This window comes from Cyanistes caeruleus, chromosome 14, assembly GCF_971803275.1.
Source record: "Cyanistes caeruleus chromosome 14, bCyaCae1.hap1.1, whole genome shotgun sequence".
NCBI classification, from domain to species: Eukaryota; Metazoa; Chordata; class Aves; order Passeriformes; family Paridae; genus Cyanistes; species Cyanistes caeruleus.
Window position 1 is genome coordinate 681478 of NC_141714.1, and position 19687 is coordinate 701164.

The window sequence follows — 19687 nt, forward strand, 5'->3', positions numbered from 1 at the left end:
AGAACTGGGGTGTGAAAATCAAAGACTGTTTATCTGTAGAAGAAAAGGAACAAGAATGAACTACACCACATATTTACACTGTAAGAATATTGGTAACAACAACAACAACAACAAACTATAGAACCTATTTACCTGAGAACAGCTCTAACAAAGCTCTATGAAACGTATTTACAGGCAACTTAAACAAACTCTAAAACTTCTATCCTGAACACAACAACTGTAAAACGTATGTACAGCAGGGTGGCATCTGTGTCTGTGATGTCCCTAAGTCCTGGAAGAAAAACAAGTAGCACGGTCAGTGCAGTCAGGCACGGAAGGGTGTTCCATGTGCTGCCGGGCTGGGACACTGGCCCAGTGGGACTCTGCTGCCAGAAGGGAGCCTGGCTGGGGGCTGTGGCCCAGGCACTGGAACAGGGCTTGTGTGGCCCACAGCAAGCCCAGGCCAGGCCAGGGATGGCCAGCAGAATCCAGTGCATGGGCTAGCGTGTCCCTGAGCAGGAAGTGCCCAGCCCGGCCCCAGGCTGGCAGCAGGGGCCCCACTCTGCCTGTGGGGAGCACCTGCCTGTTCTGCTGCTGGCATCGGTCTTCATCCCAAGACCATGTCTTCCTCCTTGTCTTTTAGATCAATATCCATCTCTTCAATATAATCTTTCGTTTCCACCTCCATCTCTTCCTCTGTCTCGTACATATCCACATCCATCTCTTCCTCTCCGGTATCCTCTCCGTCCACTTCCATGGCTTCTTCTCTATCAGTCTGTGTATCGACGTCCGTCTCCTCCTCTCCGTCTGTGCCAGCCTGCAGAGGTAGCAAAATTTCCCAGCCTGTCCCACAGAGCTCCAGCCCAGCCAGGCAGCTGCAGGGTGTCCGCCTCCGTGGAATAGTAGCATACCTCTTTTGGAACAAATGCAGACATCCTGCAGGGATGGAGAGCAAAATCCAAGCGATGGGGAGCTTTGGGGACTGCTGGGGGAATCAGGGAGCAGGTGGCAACAAGGTGACAGGGGTAGGCTTGGAGCAGGGTGAATGAAGAGCGTGCTGGCACAAGGAGCCAAGGGTTGTGTTGTGGCCGTTGCTGGATGCTGGAAGTTCTAGCTGGAGCGTGCACTGTGACATCACCGCCAGGAGTTCAGGCCCAGGCTGAAGTGGACAACGGAGACCGTAGAATGAATGACGGAATCCCTGGGTGCTTGGGCTTGGAAGGGACCCTAAAGACCATCTTGTTCCAAGCGGAGCGATCTTCGCCCAGAATAGGTTGCTCAGAGCCCCGCTCCCAGCTGGCCTTGGATGTTGCCAAGGATGGAGCATCCCCAGCCTCTGTGCACAGCCCGGGCCAGTGGCCCAGCAGCCGGAGTGGAAAAGAGCAGCTTCATTAGATCCAACTTCAAGCTCACTCCTGCAGTTGAAAGGCTTCTCCTGTCTGTGCCCATCTTTCCTAGAGCTGCAGGGAGGCCTCGCCAGCCCCCTTCTCTTTCCAGGCTGAGCATCCCCAGCCCCACACGGACAGCAGTCCGATGCGTGGCAGTCAAGGCTAAAGGGTAGCAAATGGCTACATCAGGAGGTGAGAGATGGAAGCTTTTGGAGATGGAAGCTTTACCTCTAAATGTAGAAAAGAAAGAGAAGTGGAGGGGGAAATGGTGGGACTCTGGCTCTGTTCTAACTGGCGAAGATTTTCTTTTCTTCTTTTCTGTCGTGCTAACCCAAGTTTTGTTGTTTGAAAGGAGGTTTAGCAAAATATCCATCGTCTTCTCCACTGCTGAAACACTGAACAACACCTGGGCAGGCTGAGGATGCAGAGCAAAACCTGCAAATATCTACTGCTGATCGTGATCCTGGGGAATGCAGCTAAAGCCAGCCAAAAGCAATTTCTGGAAAGTCAAGCCTGCTTTACGTTTTCTGGAGTTTGGTTGTGCCAACTTCACCAGTCATTTCTAAAAAAGGAAAAGAAACTCCAAGCAAAACAGAGAAAAACACAAAGAAACCAACCCAAAGAAACCAATCAAACAAACAGATAAAACACCCCCAATCAAACCAAAGGCAATGAGAAGTTAGGACTAGTTGTAAGGATATCACAGCAGGCGAATGGCTGCTTCCTACTTGGATCACCATCCAAAGCCACCTAGAACAACTTCTCCAAAACATATCCAACAGCAGAAATGGAAAAAGTGATCCATGGCAGCTCTGCATTGTGGTGAAGGATGAGCATGCAGTGGTCCAGATGCAGCACTGCCCACCCTCCAGGCTGCTGTTTGCTCTGCTGAAAGACTCTTGCAGGACTGTGGCCCCTCTCCATGCAATGGAAATCATTGCCACAGCTCTCAGTTGAGGCACTGGCATTTCCAGAGCCAGATTCAGGCACAATCCTACTGCCTGCTGAGCATCTGGGAAAGCTGCTGAGCATCTTCAGGCCTACAAGCACAAAAGAGCTCAGGCTCTCCCCGAACTGGGTTTTCAGGGCAGCTTTCCATATCTCTGCAAGATTTCTTCATCCCTCAACACGTCTGACTTTATTATGTCCAACGATGCATTTGGGTTTCTTCCGTCCTCTTGTGTGCCCGTGAGTAACCTTCCACGTGGATGAAGGAGATTGTGTACAGGACAATTGATTGTGGCATTGCCATTTGGCTTCACTGTCACTCAGTTGAACACGGTCCTTATCTAAGAAGGACTTCCAAGAAATGGGTAGGAGTTTTGGCTGTGAGAGGAGCAGAAAGCACATTTTCTACAGCAAATTGCTAGCTGATGCACTTTCCTCCCTGCCAAAATAGTGATTGCCATTCATCTTCCTGGGAAGAATGTAAAGACCCATTCAGAGATGCCAGGTTCAGCTGGCCTGTGGCTTTGTGTGCCTCATTTCACATGTCCAATTTCAAGGGCCACTAAAAGAGGCTCATGTTTGCCTTGCTACCCACAAGTGCTGTAGGTATTTCCAGGAGAAGAGGGAAAACATCGCTGTCCTGTGGTGTGGTAGAAATGCCACCACAACTGTGATTGTGTGAGCAAAGCCAGCCAGTGCTTTTTGGGGCAGCAGCAGCAGCTGAGAGTGTGGCAGAGCGGTTTTGATACTCTTTTTAGAGTCCTGCAAACATTGTTCCCGAAACAACCTACAGCTTTGCAAATGTGCCCGAAGAAAATGCAAAGAGAACTGGGGTGTGAAAATCAAAGACTGTTTATCTGTAGAAGAAAAGGAACAAGAATGAACTACACCACATATTTACACTGTAAGAATATTGGTAACAACAACAACAACAAACTATAGAACCTATTTACCTGAGAACAGCTCTAACAAAGCTCTATGAAACGTATTTACAGGCAACTTAAACAAACTCTAAAACTTCTATCCTGAACACAACAACTGTAAAACGTATGTACAGCAGGGTGGCATCTGTGTCTGTGATGTCCCTAAGTCCTGGAAGAAAAACAAGTAGCACGGTCAGTGCAGTCAGGCACGGAAGGGTGTTCCATGTGCTGCCGGGCTGGGACACTGGCCCAGTGGGACTCTGCTGCCAGAAGGGAGCCTGGCTGGGGGCTGTGGCCCAGGCACTGGAACAGGGCTTGTGTGGCCCACAGCAAGCCCAGGCCAGGCCAGGGATGGCCAGCAGAATCCAGTGCATGGCCTAGCGTGTCCCTGAGCAGGAAGTGCCCAGCCCGGCCCCAGGCTGGCAGCAGGGGCCCCACTCTGCCTGTGGGGAGCACCTGCCTGTTCTGCTGCTGGCATCGGTCTTCATCCCAAGACCATGTCTTCCTCCTTGTCTTTTAGATCAATATCCATCTCTTCAATATAATCTTTCGTTTCCACCTCCATCTCTTCCTCTGTCTCGTACATATCCACATCCATCTCTTCCTCTCCGGTATCCTCTCCGTCCACTTCCATGGCTTCTTCTCTATCAGTCTGTGTATCGACGTCCGTCTCCTCCTCTCCGTCTGTGCCAGCCTGCAGAGGTAGCAAAATTTCCCAGCCTGTCCCACAGAGCTCCAGCCCAGCCAGGCAGCTGCGGGGTGTCCGCCTCCGTGGAATAGTAGCATACCTCTTTTGGAACAAATGCAGACATCCTGCAGGGATGGAGAGCAAAATCCAAGCGATGGGGAGCTTTGGGGACTGCTGGGGGAATCAGGGAGCAGGTGGCAACAAGGTGACAGGGGTAGGCTTGGAGCAGGGTGAATGAAGAGCGTGCTGGCACAAGGAGCCAAGGGTTGTGTTGTGGCCGTTGCTGGATGCTGGAAGTTCTAGCTGGAGCGTGCACTGTGACATCACCGCCAGGAGTTCAGGCCCAGGCTGAAGTGGACAACGGAGACCGTAGAATGAATGACGGAATCCCTGGGTGCTTGGGCTTGGAAGGGACCCTAAAGACCATCTTGTTCCAAGCGGAGCGATCTTCGCCCAGAATAGGTTGCTCAGAGCCCCGCTCCCAGCTGGCCTTGGATGTTGCCAAGGATGGAGCATCCCCAGCCTCTGTGCACAGCCCGGGCCAGTGGCCCAGCAGCCGGAGTGGAAAAGAGCAGCTTCATTAGATCCAACTTCAAGCTCACTCCTGCAGTTGAAAGGCTTCTCCTGTCTGTGCCCATCTTTCCTAGAGCTGCAGGGAGGCCTCGCCAGCCCCCTTCTCTTTCCAGGCTGAGCATCCCCAGCCCCACACGGACAGCAGTCCGATGCGTGGCAGTCAAGGCTAAAGGGTAGCAAATGGCTACATCAGGAGGTGAGAGATGGAAGCTTTTGGAGATGGAAGCTTTACCTCTAAATGTAGAAAAGAAAGAGAAGTGGAGGGGGAAATGGTGGGACTCTGGCTCTGTTCTAACTGGCGAAGATTTTCTTTTCTTCTTTTCTGTCGTGCTAACCCAAGTTTTGTTGTTTGAAAGGAGGTTTAGCAAAATATCCATCGTCTTCTCCACTGCTGAAACACTGAACAACACCTGGGCAGGCTGAGGATGCAGAGCAAAACCTGCAAATATCTACTGCTGATCGTGATCCTGGGGAATGCAGCTAAAGCCAGCCAAAAGCAATTTCTGGAAAGTCAAGCCTGCTTTACGTTTTCTGGAGTTTGGTTGTGCCAACTTCACCAGTCATTTCTAAAAAAGGAAAAGAAACTCCAAGCAAAAGAGAGAAAAACACAAAGAAACCAACCCAAAGAAACCAATCAAACAAACAGATAAAACACCCCCAATCAAACCAAAGGCAATGAGAAGTTAGGACTAGTTGTAAGGATATCACAGCAGGCGAATGGCTGCTTCCTACTTGGATCACCATCCAAAGCCACCTAGAACAACTTCTCCAAAACATATCCAACAGCAGAAATGGAAAAAGTGATCCATGGCAGCTCTGCATTGTGGTGAAGGATGAGCATGCAGTGGTCCAGATGCAGCACTGCCCACCCTCCAGGCTGCTGTTTGCTCTGCTGAAAGACTCTTGCAGGACTGTGGCCCCTCTCCATGCAATGGAAATCATTGCCACAGCTCTCAGTTGAGGCACTGGCATTTCCAGAGCCAGATTCAGGCACAATCCTACTGCCTGCTGAGCATCTGGGAAAGCTGCTGAGCATCTTCAGGCCTACAAGCACAAAAGAGCTCAGGCTCTCCCCGAACTGGGTTTTCAGGGCAGCTTTCCATATCTCTGCAAGATTTCTTCATCCCTCAACACGTCTGACTTTATTATGTCCAACGATGCATTTGGGTTTCTTCCGTCCTCTTGTGTGCCCGTGAGTAACCTTCCACGTGGATGAAGGAGATTGTGTACAGGACAATTGATTGTGGCATTGCCATTTGGCTTCACTGTCACTCAGTTGAACACGGTCCTTATCTAAGAAGGACTTCCAAGAAATGGGTAGGAGTTTTGGCTGTGAGAGGAGCAGAAAGCACATTTTCTACAGCAAATTGCTAGCTGATGCACTTTCCTCCCTGCCAAAATAGTGATTGCCATTCATCTTCCTGGGAAGAATGTAAAGACCCATTCAGAGATGCCAGGTTCAGCTGGCCTGTGGCTTTGTGTGCCTCATTTCACATGTCCAATTTCAAGGGCCACTAAAAGAGGCTCATGTTTGCCTTGCTACCCACAAGTGCTGTAGGTATTTCCAGGAGAAGAGGGAAAACATCGCTGTCCTGTGGTGTGGTAGAAATGCCACCACAACTGTGATTGTGTGAGCAAAGCCAGCCAGTGCTTTTTGGGGCAGCAGCAGCAGCTGAGAGTGTGGCAGAGCGGTTTTGATACTCTTTTTAGAGTCCTGCAAACATTGTTCCCGAAACAACCTACAGCTTTGCAAATGTGCCCGAAGAAAATGCAAAGAGAACTGGGGTGTGAAAATCAAAGACTGTTTATCTGTAGAAGAAAAGGAACAAGAATGAACTACACCACATATTTACACTGTAAGAATATTGGTAACAACAACAACAACAAACTATAGAACCTATTTACCTGAGAACAGCTCTAACAAAGCTCTATGAAACGTATTTACAGGCAACTTAAACAAACTCTAAAACTTCTATCCTGAACACAACAACTGTAAAACGTATGTACAGCAGGGTGGCATCTGTGTCTGTGATGTCCCTAAGTCCTGGAAGAAAAACAAGTAGCACGGTCAGTGCAGTCAGGCACGGAAGGGTGTTCCATGTGCTGCCGGGCTGGGACACTGGCCCAGTGGGACTCTGCTGCCAGAAGGGAGCCTGGCTGGGGGCTGTGGCCCAGGCACTGGAACAGGGCTTGTGTGGCCCACAGCAAGCCCAGGCCAGGCCAGGGATGGCCAGCAGAATCCAGTGCATGGGCTAGCGTGTCCCTGAGCAGGAAGTGCCCAGCCCGGCCCCAGGCTGGCAGCAGGGGCCCCACTCTGCCTGTGGGGAGCACCTGCCTGTTCTGCTGCTGGCATCGGTCTTCATCCCAAGACCATGTCTTCCTCCTTGTCTTTTAGATCAATATCCATCTCTTCAATATAATCTTTCGTTTCCACCTCCATCTCTTCCTCTGTCTCGTACATATCCACATCCATCTCTTCCTCTCCAGTATCCTCTCCGTCCACTTCCATGGCTTCTTCTCTATCAGTCTGTGTATCGACGTCCGTCTCCTCCTCTCCGTCTGTGCCAGCCTGCAGAGGTAGCAAAATTTCCCAGCCTGTCCCACAGAGCTCCAGCCCAGCCAGGCAGCTGCGGGGTGTCCGCCTCCGTGGAATAGTAGCATACCTCTTTTGGAACAAATGCAGACATCCTGCAGGGATGGAGAGCAAAATCCAAGCGATGGGGAGCTTTGGGGACTGCTGGGGGAATCAGGGAGCAGGTGGCAACAAGGTGACAGGGGTAGGCTTGGAGCAGGGTGAATGAAGAGCGTGCTGGCACAAGGAGCCAAGGGTTGTGTTGTGGCCGTTGCTGGATGCTGGAAGTTCTAGCTGGAGCGTGCACTGTGACATCACCGCCAGGAGTTCAGGCCCAGGCTGAAGTGGACAACGGAGACCGTAGAATGAATGACGGAATCCCTGTGTGCTTGGGCTTGGAAGGGACCCTAAAGACCATCTTGTTCCAAGCGGAGCAATCTTCGCCCAGAATAGGTTGCTCAGAGCCCCGCTCCCAGCTGGCCTTGGATGTTGCCAAGGATGGAGCATCCCCAGCCTCTGTGCACAGCCCGGGCCAGTGGCCCAGCAGCCGGAGTGGAAAAGAGCAGCTTCATTAGATCCAACTTCAAGCTCACTCCTGCAGTTGAAAGGCTTCTCCTGTCTGTGCCCATCTTTCCTAGAGCTGCAGGGAGGCCTCGCCAGCCCCCTTCTCTTTCCAGGCTGAGCATCCCCAGCCCCACACGGACAGCAGTCCGATGCGTGGCAGTCAAGGCTAAAGGGTAGCAAATGGCTACATCAGGAAGTGAGAGATGGAAGCTTTTGGAGATGGAAGCTTTACCTCTAAATGTAGAAAAGAAAGAGAAGTGGAGGGGGAAATGGTGGGACTCTGGCTCTGTTCTAACTGGCGAAGATTTTCTTTTCTTCTTTTCTGTCGTGCTAACCCAAGTTTTGTTGTTTGAAAGGAGGTTTAGCAAAATATCCATCGTCTTCTCCACTGCTGAAACACTGAACAACACCTGGGCAGGCTGAGGATGCAGAGCAAAACCTGCAAATATCTACTGCTGATGGTGATCCTGGGGAATGCAGCTAAAGCCAGCCAAAAGCAATTTCTGGAAAGTCAAGCCTGCTTTACGTTTTCTGGAGTTTGCTTGTGCCAACTTCACCAGTCATTTCTAAAAAAGGAAAAGAAACTCCAAGCAAAACAGAGAAAAACACAAAGAAACCAACCCAAAGAAACCAATCAAACAAACAGATAAAACACCCCCAATCAAACCAAAGGCAATGAGAAGTTAGGATTAGTTGTAAGGATATCACAGCAGGCGAATGGCTGCTTCCTACTTGGATCACCATCCAAAGCCACCTAGAACAACTTCTCCAAAACATATCCAACAGGAGAAATGGAAAAAGTGATCCATGGCAGCTCTGCATTGTGGTGAAGGATGAGCATGCAGTGGTCCAGATGCAGCACTGCCCACCCTCCAGGCTGCTGTTTGCTCTGCTGAAAGACTCTTGCAGGACTGTGGCCCCTCTCCATGCAATGGAAATCATTGCCACAGCTCTCAGTTGAGGCACTGGCATTCCCAGAGCCAGATTCAGGCACAATCCTACTGCCTGCTGAGCATCTGGGAAAGCTGCTGAGCATCTTCAGGCCTAGAAGCACAAAAGAGCTCAGGCTCTCCCCGAACTGGGTTTTCAGGGCAGCTTTCCATATCTCTGCAAGATTTCTTCATCCCTCAACACATCTGACTTTATTATGTCCAACGATGCATTTGGGTTTCTTCCGTCCTCTTGTGTGCCCGTGAGTAACCTTCCACGTGGATGAAGGAGATTGTGTACAGGACAATTGATTGCGGCATTGCCATTTGGCTTCACTGTCACTCAGTTGAACACGGTCCTTATCTAAGAAGGACTTCCAAGAAATGGGTAGGAGTTTTGGCTGTGAGAGGAGCAGAAAGCACATTTTCTACAGCAAATTGCTAGCTGATGCACTTTCCTCCCTGCCAAAATAGTGATTGCCATTCATCTTCCTGGGAAGAATGTAAAGACCCATTCAGAGATGCCAGGTTCAGCTGGCCTGTGGCTTTGTGTGCCTCATTTCACATGTCCAATTTCAAGGGCCACTAAAAGAGGCTCATGTTTGCCTTGCTACCCACAAGTGCTGTAGGTATTTCCAGGAGAAGAGGGAAAACATCGCTGTCCTGTGGTGTGGTAGAAATGCCACCACAACTGTGATTGTGTGAGCAAAGCCAGCCAGTGCTTTTTGGGGCAGCAGCAGCAGCTGAGAGTGTGGCAGAGCGGTTTTGATACTCTTTTTAGAGTCCTGCAAACATTGTTCCCGAAACAAGCCACAGCTTTGCAAATGTGCCCGAAGAAAATGCAAAGAGAACTGGGGTGTGAAAATCAAAGACTGTTTATCTGTAGAAGAAAAGGAACAAGAATGAACTACACCACATATTTACACTGTAAGAATATTGGTAACAACAACAACAACAAACTATAGAACCTATTTACCTGAGAACAGCTCTAACAAAGCTCTATGAAACGTATTTACAGGCAACTTAAACAAACTCTAAAACTTCTATCCTGAACACAACAACTGTAAAACGTATGTACAGCAGGGTGGCATCTGTGTCTGTGATGTCCCTAAGTCCTGGAAGAAAAACAAGTAGCACGGTCAGTGCAGTCAGGCACGGAAGGGTGTTCCATGTGCTGCCGGGCTGGGACACTGGCCCAGTGGGACTCTGCTGCCAGAAGGGAGCCTGGCTGGGGGCTGTGGCCCAGGCACTGGAACAGGGCTTGTGTGGCCCACAGCAAGCCCAGGCCAGGCCAGGGATGGCCAGCAGAATCCAGTGCATGGGCTAGCGTGTCCCTGAGCAGGAAGTGCCCAGCCCGGCCCCAGGCTGGCAGCAGGGGCCCCACTCTGCCTGTGGGGAGCACCTGCCTGTTCTGCTGCTGGCATCGGTCTTCATCCCAAGACCATGTCTTCCTCCTTGTCTTTTAGATCAATATCCATCTCTTCAATATAATCTTTCGTTTCCACCTCCATCTCTTCCTCTGTCTCGTACATATCCACATCCATCTCTTCCTCTCCGGTATCCTCTCCGTCCACTTCCATGGCTTCTTCTCTATCAGTCTGTGTATCGACGTCCGTCTCCTCCTCTCCGTCTGTGCCAGCCTGCAGAGGTAGCAAAATTTCCCAGCCTGTCCCACAGAGCTCCAGCCCAGCCAGGCAGCTGCGGGGTGTCCGCCTCCGTGGAATAGTAGCATACCTCTTTTGGAACAAATGCAGACATCCTGCAGGGATGGAGAGCAAAATCCAAGCGATGGGGAGCTTTGGGGACTGCTGGGGGAATCAGGGAGCAGGTGGCAACAAGGTGACAGGGGTAGGCTTGGAGCAGGGTGAATGAAGAGCGTGCTGGCACAAGGAGCCAAGGGTTGTGTTGTGGCCGTTGCTGGATGCTGGAAGTTCTAGCTGGAGCGTGCACTGTGACATCACCGCCAGGAGTTCAGGCCCAGGCTGAAGTGGACAACGGAGACCGTAGAATGAATGACGGAATCCCTGTGTGCTTGGGCTTGGAAGGGACCCTAAAGACCATCTTGTTCCAAGCGGAGCGATCTTCGCCCAGAATAGGTTGCTCAGAGCCCCGCTCCCAGCTGGCCTTGGATGTTGCCAAGGATGGAGCATCCCCAGCCTCTGTGCACAGCCCGGGCCAGTGGCCCAGCAGCCGGAGTGGAAAAGAGCAGCTTCATTAGATCCAACTTCAAGCTCACTCCTGCAGTTGAAAGGCTTCTCCTCCCTGTGCCCATCTTTCCTAGAGCTGCAGGGAGGCCTCGCCAGCCCCCTTCTCTTTCCAGGCTGAGCATCCCCAGCCCCACACGGACAGCAGTCCGATGCGTGGCAGTCAAGGCTAAAGGGTAGCAAATGGCTACATCAGGAAGTGAGAGATGGAAGCTTTTGGAGATGGAAGCTTTACCTCTAAATGTAGAAAAGAAAGAGAAGTGGAGGGGGAAATGGTGGGACTCTGGCTCTGTTCTAACTGGCGAAGATTTTCTTTTCTTCTTTTCTGTCGTGCTAACCCAAGTTTTGTTGTTTGAAAGGAGGTTTAGCAAAATATCCATCGTCTTCTCCACTGCTGAAACACTGAACAACACCTGGGCAGGCTGAGGATGCAGAGCAAAACCTGCAAATATCTACTGCTGATGGTGATCCTGGGGAATGCAGCTAAAGCCAGCCAAAAGCAATTTCTGGAAAGTCAAGCCTGCTTTACGTTTTCTGGAGTTTGCTTGTGCCAACTTCACCAGTCATTTCTAAAAAAGGAAAAGAAACTCCAAGCAAAACAGAGAAAAACACAAAGAAACCAACCCAAAGAAACCAATCAAACAAACAGATAAAACACCCCCAATCAAACCAAAGGCAATGAGAAGTTAGGACTAGTTGTAAGGATATCACAGCAGGCGAATGGCTGCTTCCTACTTGGATCACCATCCAAAGCCACCTAGAACAACTTCTCCAAAACATATCCAACAGGAGAAATGGAAAAAGTGATCCATGGCAGCTCTGCATTGTGGTGAAGGATGAGCATGCAGTGGTCCAGATGCAGCACTGCCCACCCTCCAGGCTGCTGTTTGCTCTGCTGAAAGACTCTTGCAGGACTGTGGCCCCTCTCCATGCAATGGAAATCATTGCCACAGCTCTCAGTTGAGGCACTGGCATTCCCAGAGCCAGATTCAGGCACAATCCTACTGCCTGCTGAGCATCTGGGAAAGCTGCTGAGCATCTTCAGGCCTAGAAGCACAAAAGAGCTCAGGCTCTCCCCGAACTGGGTTTTCAGGGCAGCTTTCCATATCTCTGCAAGATTTCTTCATCCCTCAACACGTCTGACTTTATTATGTCCAACGATGCATTTGGGTTTCTTCCGTCCTCTTGTGTGCCCGTGAGTAACCTTCCACGTGGATGAAGGAGATTGTGTACAGGACAATTGATTGCGGCATTGCCATTTGGCTTCACTGTCACTCAGTTGAACACGGTCCTTATCTAAGAAGGACTTCCAAGAAATGGGTAGGAGTTTTGGCTGTGAGAGGAGCAGAAAGCACATTTTCTACAGCAAATTGCTAGCTGATGCACTTTCCTCCCTGCCAAAATAGTGATTGCCATTCATCTTCCTGGGAAGAATGTAAAGACCCATTCAGAGATGCCAGGTTCAGCTGGCCTGTGGCTTTGTGTGCCTCATTTCACATGTCCAATTTCAAGGGCCACTAAAAGAGGCTCATGTTTGCCTTGCTACCCACAAGTGCTGTAGGTATTTCCAGGAGAAGAGGGAAAACATCGCTGTCCTGTGGTGTGGTAGAAATGCCACCACAACTGTGATTGTGTGAGCAAAGCCAGCCAGTGCTTTTTGGGGCAGCAGCAGCAGCTGAGAGTGTGGCAGAGCGGTTTTGATACTCTTTTTAGAGTCCTGCAAACATTGTTCCCGAAACAACCTACAGCTTTGCAAATGTGCCCGAAGAAAATGCAAAGAGAACTGGGGTGTGAAAATCAAAGACTGTTTATCTGTAGAAGAAAAGGAACAAGAATGAACTACACCACATATTTACACTGTAAGAATATTGGTAACAACAACAACAACAACAAACTATAGAACCTATTTACCTGAGAACAGCTCTAACAAAGCTCTATGAAACGTATTTACAGGCAACTTAAACAAACTCTAAAACTTCTATCCTGAACACAACAACTGTAAAACGTATGTACAGCAGGGTGGCATCTGTGTCTGTGATGTCCCTAAGTCCTGGAAGAAAAACAAGTAGCACGGTCAGTGCAGTCAGGCACGGAAGGGTGTTCCATGTGCTGCCGGGATGGGACACTGGCCCAGTGGGACTCTGCTGCCAGAAGGGAGCCTGGCTGGGGGCTGTGGCCCAGGCACTGGAACAGGGCTTGTGTGGCCCACAGCAAGCCCAGGCCAGGCCAGGGATGGCCAGCAGAATCCAGTGCATGGGCTAGCGTGTCCCTGAGCAGGAAGTGCCCAGCCCGGCCCCAGGCTGGCAGCAGGGGCCCCACTCTGCCTGTGGGGAGCACCTGCCTGTTCTGCTGCTGGCATCGGTCTTCATCCCAAGACCATGTCTTCCTCCTTGTCTTTTAGATCAATATCCATCTCTTCAATATAATCTTTCGTTTCCACCTCCATCTCTTCCTCTGTCTCGTACATATCCACATCCATCTCTTCCTCTCCGGTATCCTCTCCGTCCACTTCCATGGCTTCTTCTCTATCAGTCTGTGTATCGACGTCCGTCTCCTCCTCTCCGTCTGTGCCAGCCTGCAGAGGTAGCAAAATTTCCCAGCCTGTCCCACAGAGCTCCAGCCCAGCCAGGCAGCTGCGGGGTGTCCGCCTCCGTGGAATAGTAGCATACCTCTTTTGGAACAAATGCAGACATCCTGCAGGGATGGAGAGCAAAATCCAAGCGATGGGGAGCTTTGGGGACTGCTGGGGGAATCAGGGAGCAGGTGGCAACAAGGTGACAGGGGTAGGCTTGGAGCAGGGTGAATGAAGAGCGTGCTGGCACAAGGAGCCAAGGGTTGTGTTGTGGCCGTTGCTGGATGCTGGAAGTTCTAGCTGGAGCGTGCACTGTGACATCACCGCCAGGAGTTCAGGCCCAGGCTGAAGTGGACAACGGAGACCGTAGAATGAATGACGGAATCCCTGGGTGCTTGGGCTTGGAAGGGACCCTAAAGACCATCTTGTTCCAAGCGGAGCGATCTTCGCCCAGAATAGGTTGCTCAGAGCCCCGCTCCCAGCTGGCCTTGGATGTTGCCAAGGATGGAGCATCCCCAGCCTCTGTGCACAGCCCGGGCCAGTGGCCCAGCAGCCGGAGTGGAAAAGAGCAGCTTCATTAGATCCAACTTCAAGCTCACTCCTGCAGTTGAAAGGCTTCTCCTGTCTGTGCCCATCTTTCCTAGAGCTGCAGGGAGGCCTCGCCAGCCCCCTTCTCTTTCCAGGCTGAGCATCCCCAGCCCCACACGGACAGCAGTCCGATGCGTGGCAGTCAAGGCTAAAGGGTAGCAAATGGCTACATCAGGAAGTGAGAGATGGAAGCTTTTGGAGATGGAAGCTTTACCTCTAAATGTAGAAAAGAAAGAGAAGTGGAGGGGGAAATGGTGGGACTCTGGCTCTGTTCTAACTGGCGAAGATTTTCTTTTCTTCTTTTCTGTCGTGCTAACCCAAGTTTTGTTGTTTGAAAGGAGGTTTAGCAAAATATCCATCGTCTTCTCCACTGCTGAAACACTGAACAACACCTGGGCAGGCTGAGGATGCAGAGCAAAACCTGCAAATATCTACTGCTGATGGTGATCCTGGGGAATGCAGCTAAAGCCAGCCAAAAGCAATTTCTGGAAAGTCAAGCCTGCTTTACGTTTTCTGGAGTTTGCTTGTGCCAACTTCACCAGTCATTTCTAAAAAAGGAAAAGAAACTCCAAGCAAAACAGAGAAAAACACAAAGAAACCAACCCAAAGAAACCAATCAAACAAACAGATAAAACACCCCCAATCAAACCAAAGGCAATGAGAAGTTAGGACTAGTTGTAAGGATATCACAGCAGGCGAATGGCTGCTTCCTACTTGGATCACCATCCAAAGCCACCTAGAACAACTTCTCCAAAACATATCCAACAGGAGAAATGGAAAAAGTGATCCATGGCAGCTCTGCATTGTGGTGAAGGATGAGCATGCAGTGGTCCAGATGCAGCACTGCCCACCCTCCAGGCTGCTGTTTGCTCTGCTGAAAGACTCTTGCAGGACTGTGGCCCCTCTCCATGCAATGGAAATCATTGCCACAGCTCTCAGTTGAGGCACTGGCATTCCCAGAGCCAGATTCAGGCACAATCCTACTGCCTGCTGAGCATCTGGGAAAGCTGCTGAGCATCTTCAGGCCTAGAAGCACAAAAGAGCTCAGGCTCTCCCCGAACTGGGTTTTCAGGGCAGCTTTCCATATCTCTGCAAGATTTCTTCATCCCTCAACACGTCTGACTTTATTATGTCCAACGATGCATTTGGGTTTCTTCCGTCCTCTTGTGTGCCCGTGAGTAACCTTCCACGTGGATGAAGGAGATTGTGTACAGGACAATTGATTGCGGCATTGCCATTTGGCTTCACTGTCACTCAGTTGAACACGGTCCTTATCTAAGAAGGACTTCCAAGAAATGGGTAGGAGTTTTGGCTGTGAGAGGAGCAGAAAGCACATTTTCTACAGCAAATTGCTAGCTGATGCACTTTCCTCCCTGCCAAAATAGTGATTGCCATTCATCTTCCTGGGAAGAATGTAAAGACCCATTCAGAGATGCCAGGTTCAGCTGGCCTGTGGCTTTGTGTGCCTCATTTCACATGTCCAATTTCAAGGGCCACTAAAAGAGGCTCATGTTTGCCTTGCTACCCACAAGTGCTGTAGGTATTTCCAGGAGAAGAGGGAAAACATCGCTGTCCTGTGGTGTGGTAGAAATGCCACCACAACTGTGATTGTGTGAGCAAAGCCAGCCAGTGCTTTTTGGGGCAGCAGCAGCAGCTGAGAGTGTGGCAGAGCGGTTTTGATACTCTTTTTAGAGTCCTGCAAACATTGTTCCCGAAACAACCTACAGCTTTGCAAATGTGCCCGAAGAAAATGCAAAGAGAACTGGGGTGTGAAAATCAAAGACTGTTTATCTGTAGAAGAAAAGGAACAAGAATGAACTACACCACATATTTACACTGTAAGAATATTGGTAACAACAACAACAACAACAAACTATAGAACCTATTTACCTGAGAACAGCTCTAACAAAGCTCTATGAAACGTATTTACAGGCAACTTAAACAAACTCTAAAACTTCTATCCTGAACACAACAACTGTAAAACGTATGTACAGCAGGGTGGCATCTGTGTCTGTGATGTCCCTAAGTCCTGGAAGAAAAACAAGTAGCACGGTCAGTGCAGTCAGGCACGGAAGGGTGTTCCATGTGCTGCCGGGATGGGACACTGGCCCAGTGGGACTCTGCTGCCAGAAGGGAGCCTGGCTGGGGGCTGTGGCCCAGGCACTGGAACAGGGCTTGTGTGGCCCACAGCAAGCCCAGGCCAGGCCAGGGATGGCCAGCAGAATCCAGTGCATGGGCTAGCGTGTCCCTGAGCAGGAAGTGCCCAGCCCGGCCCCAGGCTGGCAGCAGGGGCCCCACTCTGCCTGTGGGGAGCACCTGCCTGTTCTGCTGCTGGCATCGGTCTTCATCCCAAGACCATGTCTTCCTCCTTGTCTTTTAGATCAATATCCATCTCTTCAATATAATCTTTCATTTCCACCTCCATCTCTTCCTCTGTCTCGTACATATCCACATCCATCTCTTCCTCTCCGGTATCCTCTCCGTCCACTTCCATGGCTTCTTCTCTATCAGTCTGTGTATCGACGTCCGTCTCCTCCTCTCCGTCTGTGCCAGCCTGCAGAGGTAGCAAAATTTCCCAGCCTGTCCCACAGAGCTCCAGCCCAGCCAGGCAGCTGCGGGGTGTCCGCCTCCGTGGAATAGTAGCATACCTCTTTTGGAACAAATGCAGACATCCTGCAGGGATGGAGAGCAAAATCCAAGCGATGGGGAGCTTTGGGGACTGCTGGGGGAATCAGGGAGCAGGTGGCAACAAGGTGACAGGGGTAGGCTTGGAGCAGGGTGAATGAAGAGCGTGCTGGCACAAGGAGCCAAGGGTTGTGTTGTGGCCGTTGCTGGATGCTGGAAGTTCTAGCTGGAGCGTGCACTGTGACATCACCGCCAGGAGTTCAGGCCCAGGCTGAAGTGGACAACGGAGACCGTAGAATGAATGACGGAATCCCTGGGTGCTTGGGCTTGGAAGGGACCCTAAAGACCATCTTGTTCCAAGCGGAGCGATCTTCGCCCAGAATAGGTTGCTCAGAGCCCCGCTCCCAGCTGGCCTTGGATGTTGCCAAGGATGGAGCATCCCCAGCCTCTGTGCACAGCCCGGGCCAGTGGCCCAGCAGCCGGAGTGGAAAAGAGCAGCTTCATTAGATCCAACTTCAAGCTCACTCCTGCAGTTGAAAGGCTTCTCCTGTCTGTGCCCATCTTTCCTAGAGCTGCAGGGAGGCCTCGCCAGCCCCCTTCTCTTTCCAGGCTGAGCATCCCCAGCCCCACACGGACAGCAGTCCGATGCGTGGCAGTCAAGGCTAAAGGGTAGCAAATGGCTACATCAGGAAGTGAGAGATGGAAGCTTTTGGAGATGGAAGCTTTACCTCTAAATGTAGAAAAGAAAGAGAAGTGGAGGGGGAAATGGTGGGACTCTGGCTCTGTTCTAACTGGCGAAGATTTTCTTTTCTTCTTTTCTGTCGTGCTAACCCAAGTTTTGTTGTTTGAAAGGAGGTTTAGCAAAATATCCATCGTCTTCTCCACTGCTGAAACACTGAACAACACCTGGGCAGGCTGAGGATGCAGAGCAAAACCTGCAAATATCTACTGCTGATGGTGATCCTGGGGAATGCAGCTAAAGCCAGCCAAAAGCAATTTCTGGAAAGTCAAGCCTGCTTTACGTTTTCTGGAGTTTGCTTGTGCCAACTTCACCAGTCATTTCTAAAAAAGGAAAAGAAACTCCAAGCAAAACAGAGAAAAACACAAAGAAACCAACCCAAAGAAACCAATCAAACAAACAGATAAAACACCCCCAATCAAACCAAAGGCAATGAGAAGTTAGGACTAGTTGTAAGGATATCACAGCAGGCGAATGGCTGCTTCCTACTTGGATCACCATCCAAAGCCACCTAGAACAACTTCTCCAAAACATATCCAACAGGAGAAATGGAAAAAGTGATCCATGGCAGCTCTGCATTGTGGTGAAGGATGAGCATGCAGTGGTCCAGATGCAGCACTGCCCACCCTCCAGGCTGCTGTTTGCTCTGCTGAAAGACTCTTGCAGGACTGTGGCCCCTCTCCATGCAATGGAAATCATTGCCACAGCTCTCAGTTGAGGCACTGGCATTTCCAGAGCCAGATTCAGGCACAATCCTACTGCCTGCTGAGCATCTGGGAAAGCTGCTGAGCATCTTCAGGCCTACAAGCACAAAAGAGCTCAGGCTCTCCCCGAACTGGGTTTTCAGGGCAGCTTTCCATATCTCTGCAAGATTTCTTCATCCCTCAACACGTCTGACTTTATTATGTCCAACGATGCATTTGGGTTTCTTCCGTCCTCTTGTGTGCCCGTGAGTAACCTTCCACGTGGATGAAGGAGATTGTGTACAGGACAATTGATTGCGGCATTGCCATTTGGCTTCACTGTCACTCAGTTGAACACGGTCCTTATCTAAGAAGGACTTCCAAGAAATGGGTAGGAGTTTTGGCTGTGAGAGGAGCAGAAAGCACATTTTCTACAGCAAATTGCTAGCTGATGCACTTTCCTCCCTGCCAAAATAGTGATTGCCATTCATCTTCCTGGGAAGAATGTAAAGACCCATTCAGAGATGCCAGGTTCAGCTGGCCTGTGGCTTTGTGTGCCTCATTTCACATGTCCAATTTCAAGGGCCACTAAAAGAGGCTCATGTTTGCCTTGCTACCCACAAGTGCTGTAGGTATTTCCAGGAGAAGAGGGAAAACATCGCTGTCCTGTGGTGTGGTAGAAATGCCACCACAACTGTGATTGTGTGAGCAAAGCCAGCCAGTGCTTTTTGGGGCAGCAGCAGCAGCTGAGAGTGTGGCAGAGCGGTTTTGATACTCTTTTTAGAGTCCTGCAAACATTGTTCCCGAAACAACCTACAGCTTTGCAAATGTGCCCGAAGAAAATGCAAAGAGAACTGGGGTGTGAAAATCAAAGACTGTTTATCTGTAGAAGAAAAGGAACAAGAATGAACTACACCACATATTTACACTGTAAGAATATTGGTAACAACAACAACAACAACAAACTATAGAACCTATTTACCTGAGAACAGCTCTAACAAAGCTCTATGAAACGTATTTACAGGCAACTTAAACAAACTCTAAAACTTCTATCCTGAACACAACAACTGTAAAACGTATGTACAGCAGGGTGGCATCTGTGTCTGTGATGTCCCTAAGTCCTGGAAGAAAAACAAGTAGCACGGTCAGTGCAGTCAGGCACGGAAGGGTGTTCCATGTGCTGCCGGGATGGGACACTGGCCCAGTGGGACTCTGCTGCCAGAAGGGAGCCTGGCTGGGGGCTGTGGCCCAGGCACTGGAACAGGGCTTGTGTGGCCCACAGCAAGCCCAGGCCAGGCCAGGGATGGCCAGCAGAATCCAGTGCATGGGCTAGCGTGTCCCTGAGCAGGAAGTGCCCAGCCCGGCCCCAGGCTGGCAGCAGGGGCCCCACTCTGCCTGTGGGGAGCACCTGCCTGTTCTGCTGCTGGCATCGGTCTTCATCCCAAGACCATGTCTTCCTCCTTGTCTTTTAGATCAATATCCATCTCTTCAATATAATCTTTCGTTTCCACCTCCATCTCTTCCTCTGTCTCGTACATATCCACATCCATCTCTTCCTCTCCGGTATCCTCTCCGTCCACTTCCATGGCTTCTTCTCTATCAGTCTGTGTATCGACGTCCGTCTCCTCCTCTCCGTCTGTGCCAGCCTGCAGAGGTAGCAAAATTTCCCAGCCTGTCCCACAGAGCTCCAGCCCAGCCAGGCAGCTGCGGGG

At 50.5% G+C, this 19687-nt stretch overlaps 2 long non-coding RNA genes across 2 annotated transcripts in view; both read right to left on the reverse strand.

Annotated features, from left to right (window-relative positions):
* Positions 1-12: 12 nt before the first annotated feature.
* LOC147650481 (uncharacterized) lies at positions 13-3009 on the reverse strand. Its single transcript, XR_015276240.1, has 3 exons — positions 891-3009; positions 563-796; positions 13-271 (listed from the first exon to the last, which is right to left on the reverse strand). It is a non-coding gene; the product is annotated as an uncharacterized LOC147650481 (long non-coding RNA).
* Positions 3010-9423: 6414 nt separating this feature from the next.
* The window catches only part of LOC147650482 (uncharacterized), a 36948-nt gene continuing 26684 nt past the window's right edge, over positions 9424-19687 (reverse strand). The window contains exons 22-32 of the long non-coding RNA XR_015276227.1: positions 19388-19621; positions 18958-19096; positions 16577-18858; positions 16249-16482; positions 15819-15957; positions 13438-14476; positions 13110-13343; positions 12680-12818; positions 10299-11337; positions 9971-10204; positions 9424-9679 (exon numbers count right to left, since the gene is read on the reverse strand). This is a non-coding gene — a long non-coding RNA (uncharacterized LOC147650482). The remainder of the gene's footprint in view (positions 9680-9970; positions 10205-10298; positions 11338-12679; positions 12819-13109; positions 13344-13437; positions 14477-15818; positions 15958-16248; positions 16483-16576; positions 18859-18957; positions 19097-19387; positions 19622-19687) is intronic.